This window comes from Rhipicephalus sanguineus, chromosome 2 (genome assembly GCF_013339695.2).
Source record: "Rhipicephalus sanguineus isolate Rsan-2018 chromosome 2, BIME_Rsan_1.4, whole genome shotgun sequence".
NCBI lineage: Eukaryota > Metazoa > Arthropoda > Arachnida > Ixodida > Ixodidae > Rhipicephalus > Rhipicephalus sanguineus.
This window is the reverse complement of record NC_051177.1, coordinates 205,283,548-205,293,866: the sequence shown is the minus strand read 5'-3', so window position 1 is coordinate 205,293,866 and position 10,319 is coordinate 205,283,548. Positions and strand designations below refer to the sequence as shown.

The 10,319-nt window shown below is 46.4% G+C and overlaps 1 long non-coding RNA gene across 1 annotated transcript; it reads left to right on the top strand.

Moving 5' to 3' along the window:
• Positions 1-6,586: 6,586 nt before the first annotated feature.
• LOC125757296 (uncharacterized) lies at positions 6,587-7,577 on the top strand. Its single transcript, XR_007415223.1, has 4 exons — positions 6,587-6,659; positions 6,752-6,833; positions 6,899-7,038; positions 7,427-7,577. It is a non-coding gene; the product is annotated as an uncharacterized LOC125757296 (long non-coding RNA).
• Positions 7,578-10,319: the final 2,742 nt, after the last annotated feature.

Below are 10,319 nucleotides of genomic sequence, written 5' to 3'. Positions count from 1 at the left end.
ACTAAAGTTTATTTTAAAGTCTGCTTATATCTATAATATATTACTTCTTAAGAAACATTACCGGAAATAACAAATATCTGCTCTTCTACTTAGTTAACCAACGCCATTGCCATCATTTCCAAAGTACACTTCCCTTTCTCGTGTAGCAGCGCGCCGCAAAAGTGACATTGTGGTGGCGTGAGTGCACTCGCTAAAAATGACACTAAGTTTGCCAGTGTGACCGGGGTATGATACGAGTGTCACACGGGTACGTTTAATCGCGATCAACGCCGATCCGTATCGTATTTTTGATTGCGATCTATAGTGCTCCCTGCTACGCGGTTTAAACTAATACGGATTGAGTCTGACATATGGTCAGCGAAATCGCGATCTCAGAGCGAGATCGCGGTGCACAGGTCACGATCGTCTTGATCCCGATAAAGCCTGATCACGTGTAAATATGACCGTGTAGCAGCAGCTAGTGCTAATCAAACCTAGTCCGGATAGGGATTGATCGCGATTAAAAGTGCCCGTGTGACACCGGTATGGCACAAGCATTTACATTTTTTTTCGGAGCGCATTCGCGTCGTGTGAAGCTCTGACATTCTTTGCAACGAGTTGATGACGATCGAAAATAGGGCTTTTCCGATGCTTCGCGTGTTCATTACGCGAGTTCATTCGCTAAAAGCGGCAGCAAGCTCGAGTCGCTCGGCTCACCCGTCTGGTTATCTTCTTGTTTTCCCTCACATTCGTCTTATTTGAAAAACTGCAGGGGGCACTGAACGAGGAGTGGAGCAACAGGAGAACGCCGATTCAGGTCGAGCCCATGCACCCCAGACTGTCAAAGGTAATAGTGCGGCATGAATTTATTAGGTGCGCTCAGATTTCCTCTTCCACCTTGTGACGTTCGCCAACATTACGAACGCACCCCCAATATTGTGCATGGTCTCTTCCTAGGTTCTTGGTAAGAAAAAGAAAGTTATTGTAATCAAACATGACTCATTGTCAGAAAGTTCTCATTAGAACAGGCAGGCTTACAACTAGGCAAGTAGCAACTAGCAATAATGCATTTTTTTTACAGTACGATGTTTCAGTTTATGCTTTTGTTGCCCTTGCTTAAAATGCCTTGATCCTCAGGAACATCATGTGCATCCCAAGACACCCTGGCGAACGACATAAGGCCTGGGGACGACACAGAGACACTGGAATCTGCAGACGGCGAAAATGGTAGGTTCAAGATATTACACGTACCAGGGGCGCAGGCCTCCTTGATCTGAAGTGGGGGCCGGGCAGGCAGATGTGGTCGAGTGTCATTTTGTGCTCTGTATGCCATGGTGAAAAAAATTTCGGGGGGGGGGGGGGGGGGGAGGAGGGCACAGGCCCGGTGTGCCACTCCCTGGCTAAGCCACTGACGTGTGCCATCTTGAGAGAATGAAGTGCGTGACGGCCAGCGGGCACTTCCTCTGAAATGTACCCATTTTAACACGAAGGTGTTTTATACCGGGGCCCACCAAGACTTTAGGGACGTATTTCTGTCACGGATATGATGTTCATAAAATGGACGCTAACGGATAAGAAAGCAAAAACTTAGAAAAAAGTTGCCTCGCCCGGAATTGAACCTAGGACCTCCTGGTCTGCGATGAGAAGGTTATGGTAAAAGCGTCTCGATACCAGTGAAAAACACTGGCCACGCTACCATCGGGGAGTCGCCCTAGACGCAGTTACGTTCTTTGCTTCGTGTGATGGCGGTGACGGCTTGTCGACTAGTGCAGCTTCCACATGCACCAATGGTGTTTCGCCGCCGACTGCTTCGATTGCGATAGCACCGACTAATCAGACTGCTGCAGTAAGCGCTGCAGAAAGGCAACGATGCCGACGTACGGATGTCGTGCCTTGGTGGAGCGCGACAGAAGTTAGCGGGACGTGGAACGCCTGCGCGCGTTCGTGGCTAGAGCTGCGAGCTTCTGCCTCCTGTGTTGCTGAAGCGCAGTGTGGTACCCTATTACTCGGTAGCGCAGACCGTGCAGTTTCCCTCCTTAATTGACGACGCTTTGAAGAAGTGCATATCGAGTACCAGTGTTTGTTATGTGCTTGTCGATGTCATCTTTACGCGGTATTCACGATAGGCTGTGTCCAGGTATATGTTAAAAACTTCAGCTACCACAACCGTTAAATCGTGGTCATGGGCGTTAGTCGTCGCGATAGAGATGTGCCACTAGGCGTCAACATGGGTGCATCTACGTGAAACGGTGCTATAGGTGCCAAACACCGATAGACACTGTACAAGCTCGCATATATCACTACACAATAAGCACTACTTCCGTGAAAACACGTTTCACTTTCGTGTTATGCCACGCTTTTTATGCCCGATAAGATCCCATAGCGTGCTGTGCCAACTGGACGGCCGAACCTTTATAAGAACAAAGATTCTGGATGCTTGAACACATCCATCACCAACCCACCAAGTTACTCGTGCTTTCATATGCTTTTTGTTTTGTTTTTTAATCAAAGGAACTTAAGAAATTCGATGCCTGATAAGGTGCGAGTAAATGGTCTCTTCTCTTCTTTTACTCTGTTATTTCTTCTCCCCTGTGCAGGTACAGAACTGGATGTTGATCTGGTTGACCTCCTAGGCTTTCCTTGTCTTTCTCTCTCTGTGTCAATAGAAGTTCTTCACTCAACGTGAAAAAGTGCAGTGCATCTGTCATTTTATGCGTGCCGAAAGATTTGTAGTCAGTGTTCCTTCTTTTTCCTGTTATATACATTTCCCTTATAACGCTACATTACCAGCAGCATTGCCTTGCACAAGAGGCCAATGCATGGTACTGTTGCATAAGTGAGGCACCACGTAGAGTTATCTTAATTTTGGCTGATACTATTGGAGCAGTTTCAGTTTATACTTATTACATACTCGATGCCAGCACTACATAAATATAATACTAATGCTATTTTTCAGATCAAGGAGCTGCACTTCAGCAATGCCAAGGCTGCAGTACACTCTAATCACGGTAACGTTTACGACAGCATAAAAAGACATGTAACTTATAATTTATAAGTTACGTGGCTGTTACAGCAATTTTATCTTTGTGTTTTCTTCATTTCCCTCTCTCATAAAGGTTACATCGACAGCAGCGTGCCAAGTTAAAAGCTAAAGCACCGCGATGAGCATTGTAACCTTTAGATTGTAACTTATAAAAGCGCAATGACTCATCCGTCAGGGGACCTACACTATGGAGTGGAAGTTTATTGATCAATGTGTCACATCGCGATCTGTCTTGTTCAAGGCTGGCTTTATCAATTGAACAGCGGATGATGTACACACAGAACGGGTCTTGACAGCAGAAAAGCAAATCACAGGAGCAGCGATTTTACATTGCGGCGTATCGATGGTGGGGTATGAACTAAAACCGGAGTTCAATAAGGTCAGCCTGCTTCCAAAACCCGTAATTTATGAAGTGACATAATCTGCACAGACATCGGCAGAAGCACAAGAACGAAAAACTATCATATGTTGGTCAAATATTTGTGCTAAACAACTTATTATGTAGCTCTTATATCTATTTTGCTTTTAAGCCGCAGAAGTAATTAATTTGCCTCCGGGAAGCTTCGCATATGGCGACAAGATAAAGTACTGTGAGCACACGACAACCGACCAAATTAAACTGACGGTGCGATCGAAGAACCATCCCGTGGCGCGAGAAAAATATTTTTCCGAGACTCGCAATACAATTTATTTTAATTTCGCTGTCGTGTTGTCTAGTTTGTTTGTTTGTTTTTTTTCGTGTTATAATTAACGGATCGTAAAGTGCAGCAAACGTCACGGGACAACATAGCACCAAACACGGTTAACCGTCATCAATTCGCCAACACGGGAGAAAAAGATGCCGCTGAGTTCACAAAACAGCGTGGGACGGCCGCTCCAGTAGAGAGGCCGCGTAGAGAGATGTATGAGCTCGCGGTGAGTAACAAATGTGGCGTCCTCGAGGCGCCGCTTCAACTTTATCGAACCAGGGACGGCGTCATCTCTCCTAGGCTTTGCACAGCTTGAGGTGTATGCCGGGAAGAGTATTCGAATGCGAGGCGGTTGGTGCGGTTGTTGAAGTCGCGTTTGTGCAGTGCTGCTATTCGTTTCATCGATTTAACCAGGTTTTACGCTCCGCGCTTTGTTAACGTGCCTGGTCTAATCGTGTTGTGTACGTGAGTGGCGTGTAACTAGTGATATAGCAAGGAAGGACAGCCATTAACGTGCGCGATCCGCCGCAAATCAGCCCCGATGCATTGCAACGGGCACGCTCAGTGGGCTGCGCGGCCGTTGCGACGAGCTGCATTGCTGATTCTTCGCTTGCCTGAGACTCGCAATTGTCGAGCGGGCCCGAAGACCGCAGTAAATGTGATTTGCAGGTAAGCAATATTCTCTCTTCAGTACGTTATTTGCTTGTGTATATGTACTTATGTCGCGTGTTTGCCTGAAGTCATGCTCATGCTTACGCTACTTTACGAGATGGGTCGTGTCATACTTTTATGTAATCGTGTCATACTTTTATGTTTTAAATAAATCGTGTCATACTTTTATGTAATGCATTGTTATTGGCAGTATTTGCTCTGTGTTTGACATTACAAGATGAGTGTTTGGGCGTATATTATTATCAAACATCCGACTAAGATCATTCGTTATCATACACGTTTATGTGAGAAGAGATGAAGGACAGAAGTTTAACCCTTCTTGCTGTCGCCGTCTGGATACCTCCAACACGCTCGATGAAGGCTGCAATCACGGTGTGAAATACTGTAGGCGGCATAAACAAAGTGCCCCAGATCAGCTTTGCCCAGACGAGCGCTGCGTGCGCAGTAACTCGCTCCTGTCAATGGCAGTCTGGGCTGTTTGTCATGTCCTTGTCACCGGTACATGATATTTCGTGGCGTCTATACGCAACGTGTCGGCTAATTCAACTTTTCGCCATGCTTCAAACTCTGCTGCGGTAGTTTTAGGTGGACGAGTGAGGGTTTAAGGCGGTAATGCGGGCTAGTTGGTTGTGATCACTGGTGTTCATTTCGGTAGCGCAAAGAAAATTAGACACATTAAAAGAAAAAAAAAAAAAAAGCCCTCGTAGAGTGATGTAGCGCGTCGCGCCTGTGCTACGGGTTTTCGTGTGTTTCCTTGCAGTAAAGTCAGTTGATGTCTACGCCCGTCCTGTCTACGTGTCCTCTCTTGTCTTTAATTGTTTTGCGCTACCGAAATGAATAAAGCTTTAAGTACCCGAAAGACAATGAAATGGCGTTAAGAGTGCGTTTTAAGTATAGTTTTAAGTGTCTTAAAGGAAATCACAGCATCCTTCCGTGTGTAGCTGAATGTAGCGAACCCGAGGCACTGCGCCGACCGAACATTTAATACACACACACAAAAGGACGTTTATGACGTGTAAAAATAAATGGTTAAATCCGGTGCTTTGGCTGAGCACGTTTCAGGGGACACGCAATCGACTGGGGGAAGGCACGTGCTCGCGCTAGAGAAAAATGACTGTCACGACGTCTTTATCTCGAGTAGCTCTTGATACCGGCCACTCCGTGTGTGTGCGTGCGTACGTGTGTGTGTGTGCTCGTGCGCGTGTGTGTGTGTGCTCGCGCGTGCGCGCGTGTGTTCGCTCGCGTGTGTGTTCGTGCGCGCGTGTGTGTGTGCTCGCGTGTGTGTATGTGCTCGCGCGTGCGTGCGTGTTTGTGTGCTCGCGCGAGCGCGCGTGTGCGCGTGTGTGTTTGCTCGCGTGTGTGCTCGTGCGCGCGTGTGTGTGTGCGCGCGTGTGTGTGTGCTCGCGCGTGCGTGTATGTGTGCGCGCGCGCGTGTGTGCTCGTGCGCGCGTGTGTGTGTGCTCGCGCGTGCGTGCGTGTGTGTGTGTGTGTGTGTGTGTGTGTTTGCTCGCGCATTCGTGCTTGTGTGTGTGTGTGTGCGCGCGCGCGTGTGTGTGCTCGTGCGCGTGTGTTTGCTCGCGTGTGTGTGTGTGCTCGCGCGCGCGTGTGTGTGTGCGCGTGTGTGTGTGCGCTCGCGCGTGCGTGTGTGTATGTGTGTGTGCGCGCGTGCGTGTGTGCTCGTGTGCGCGCGCGTGTGTGTGTGTGCGCTCGCGCGTGCGTGTGTGTGTGCGCTCGCGCGTGCGTGTGTGTGCGCTTGTGTGTATGTGTGTGTGTGTGTGTGTGTGTGCGCGCGTGCGTGTGTGTGTGTGTATGTGTGCGTGTGCTTTTTGCTTTAGTTGGCTCAGTGCCTCGGGTTTTCAGCGTCACCACGTATCAACCCAACCAGACGGACTTCCGTCAGACTTCAAACTTCTGCGTGTTGACCTAACTTGAAACCTTACCACAAATATATGCTGAAGTCATCTTCATTCCATAGTTGCATTCATACAGATCACAATGTACGGGATTCAAAATTCAGATAATTCATGCTCATGCTTACGCTGCTGTAAGAGTTGGGTCGAGTCAGAAAAATAAGTTGTCATGCTTTTACGCATTGTTGCAGGCAGTATTTGCTCTGTGTCGCTCGATTACGTCTAAATGCGTTGCTATCGAAACGGGGCAGCTGAGAATATGTTACGCGATAAGCGATACGCTGTGGCTTAACGATTTTCAGATAGCACGAATGCCAGCAATCGTGCAACGTAGGAGTTCAAAGGGAGACATGGTCAGTGTGGTTGGTATGTCTTTCGATGTCCTTAGTTCCTTGGCGATAAACATTTGTTCTCCGGCACTGAGATAACTTTTTTTGTGTGTTCTCGTTCTGTTCTAGGGTGCAAGCAACGTGTCATTGTGGTTAGAAAAAATGAATCAGTATACATGTGATTTAACTGTCAAAGCCGGAATGTTTAAAGGTACGTAGACAACACAAATGATTTTTCCCGCCATAATAAATGTGTTGCGTTGGAACTGTTTACAGCATACATCCCGCCCAAGGCATGCTGGGATGATCTACTATCAGGCAGCTTGGAAGCTTCCAGACGCCGATATGCCTTACGTTCGGTGCAGCCGAGGTTATGAACTGTCAAGTGGAAGATGCCCCTTGAGGAAAACAATTAGGTACGAGCATATTCAAGCTCTACGTGAAATGCCGATTATGGTCACTGAAAATTGTAAATTGTAATATTTCTGTTTCTAATCACCTGCTGTCGTGTTTCTGCTACTAAACTGTCACTTACATTATTGTATTGCTGACTTTTGTGCTAAACAGATGTCAATTGCATTTGGTATTAACGTTCGATTTAAATAAGATTTTTGTTTTCCGATAAACGTATTGCACAGGATAGTAGATTTGAGGAACGCTTATGTAGTGGTCAAGTAACACCCTTTTTTTTGGGGGGGGGGGGGGGGGGTGGAGTATGTGTCTCACATTACATGTTATCGGCAGTTGTTTGCAAAGTGGCAGTAACCGTTGGAATAGTGTAAAATAACGGTCCTCTCCTTTTAGGATCGACTGTCCAGCGTGGAGATTGCGGAATCAGCAGCTGACATATTGACTGATGAAACATGATGGTGCGTGCAGCAAGAGAGGGTTTGACTGCAGAACCTGACCACCTGCTCCTGTAAATTTGTACCAACCACAGGCGAAAACAAGGGGAAACGCTCTGAATACCTGCGGTCTTCTATCAGCTAGACAAGTCCCTGAAGCTATAAATCAATAAACTGATGTATTCTGCTTTGGAGGTATAAAGCAATGAAATATGAATTCTTTTCGAATGGTTGATGTTTTTTTTTTCTTCAGAAAATTTCTTGGGAGCACGCACAACCCGAGCAACAAAGTAAAGGACTGACAATCACCCTCTTTTTGGCTGCCCTCTGGGTTTCATCTGTCCTGCTTATGTGCAAAGTACCAGCAGTTATGGTATGCCGCACACATTCGTGTACTTAAGGAGAAGCACGACGCTGATCACGTATTATTTGCAGGGGGCTCCACTCAGTACGACCGCTCTATCCGTGGCCCACCGACCCAGGTGTCGCCTAACAAAGGGTATGTGCCTCTTTTTTCTTTCGATCTTCTTTCTGCGACACATTTCGGACCACTCGCTACGCACATGATCGGCCCAGCCAAGTGTCGTCTAGCAAACGAAGCGTGGCTCTTCCTTTAGGGCTTCTTTCTGTGCACGCCTAATCTTTTGTACTTCTTTCTGCGGCTTTATTATGCAGCGTACAAATATGTACACAAAGTAATGAGAACTTTCACGGCGGTGTCATATGGCCTGCCCTGTCCTGAATACACACACTGGAGCTTTGGAATAATTCTGGTACATGTCTGCTTAGAGCACAACAGTTGCGGTGTCCGTGGCAAGAGATGTACGCTTCCCTCATCGCAAGGAATAGCACAAAACAATTTCCTTTGGAGTTGGCTTAGAGCTTGCATGCATCATAACGTCACACCTTCGCCCACAAGCATCGTGTTGTTCAAATGTGGTCTGCCACTAAAACGATAATTAAGAAGGGCAGGTGATTGACAGATATTCCTACTCATGAGTTGTGCCATGTGTATCAGACAAGTATCCTCTCTTGATCCAATTAAGTAGATGTTTAAGCATTACAATTTCTATCTCTCGAGAAAACCACGTTGCGGCTCTTTCTATGCGCTCTTGGTATTATTGTATTTTTGCGTATGCATACATTTACTTTTACTGCGTCTTTATATCATTCAGCATTCGTATATAATATGCACATACGTACCAGCCAGCTACTTATTAAGCGATGATTTCAGACAGTTCTTTGAGTTTTGCGAGAAGTACGTAAAACTGACTAAACGTGGCGTATGGCGAACGGTTTGTATATCAATTTTGAATATGCTCTACGCCGTGAGGAGCAGTGTTAATTCTCCGCGCACTTCTTTACGGCCTTCAGCAGCTTCCCTGCTTTGTCTACCTCACATTTTTCAGTATCCACGTTTTCATTGATGATCCCACATTTGAAGGTGAACAAAATCGCAAATAGCCCTGTAACAAATAGACGGCTAGTATTTATTATCGGATAACACATAGTTTGATAAGCACGAATAACACAGTCAATGAAAGTGCACGAGCAGCAGAAAAATAATTGAAGTGTTATAATCACGACAGCCTATGCTTAAACTGCATAGAAGTTGGACCAAGAGAGGATGGCCTGACACGTATATCATGATACTGTTATAAAATCTCTGGTCTTCACTGATATTGACGGGTCGACCACATTTTAATAATAATCGCGGTTCATCATTGCTGTAGTGCATGCTAACTCCAAGTCGCCTCGAATATGCGAATGTTTTGTTAGCTGCCTCTTTCTAATGAACGAAGGCGACGCGTTTGGCCTCGGTCACCGCAATTGTCACGTTCTATAAGCAGTCATGCACTTGAATAATTACAATGCGCCATCGCGTGTGTTCCGAGAAGCACCTTCCATGTGACACCTTCCGCAAAGGTTCGCGTTTCTTAGCGTACGTATATGGACGGTGTATTAAAACCGCACAAGGAAGCGCGGAAAAAACACGAGGCATGCGCAGCACGAAGTGCGAAAGAGTGGAAGGTTGTGCTTCCGTTGCTGTGGCACAACTGGCTGATCCAAGCATGTGATGAGCGTAACCTCCTGGAATGCGTCGAAGAAAGAAGAGCGAAGGAAAGAAGAGGCGCAGAGCGGTGGCCGTATAAAATCTCCTGGAAGCCGTTTTGTGTAAACACTGTACCGTGTACTGTACAACGTAACCTCTATTTTTACGTGATGTGGCCGCATAAAATTTCCTGCAAGCCGTTTTGTGTAAACAGTATACCGTGTACTGTACAACGTAACCTCTATTTTTACGTGATGTGGCCGCATAAAATCTCCTGCAAGCCGTTTTGTGTAAACAGTATACCGTGTACTGTACAACGTAACCTCTATTTTTACGTGAGAATGCTCGATACTATGAACGGGTACTAAAGGTTACTAGATAACTTCTATTTTATAAGTACACAAATTTGTGAAAATGTGCACCTTTAGTAAACGTTACCGTGCTTAGAGTGTAGAAGCAAGGAGGCTGTGCTCGAGATGGAAGCGAAAGTTGCCAACCTGCAGAAAGAAGTTTCATGGCTGGAGAAACACAACGTGCAGCATGAAAAGAGGCTGGATTTAGTTTAGTCACAGCTACTTACATTAAGTCGTATCAAAAACTCACCGAAAGAGTGCGTCTTCTATACAGGCTTTCCCAACTTTGATGTATTTGAAGCCGTGCTAGACTATTTGACACCTAGTGCAGTCAAAATGTCGTACAGGGGTGGGGAAGAAAAGACGAACCAGAAACTCGTGGCAGGCCTAAATAAACAGATCTTGCTACAGAGTTTTTCATGGTGCTGGTGAGGCTGAGAACTGCC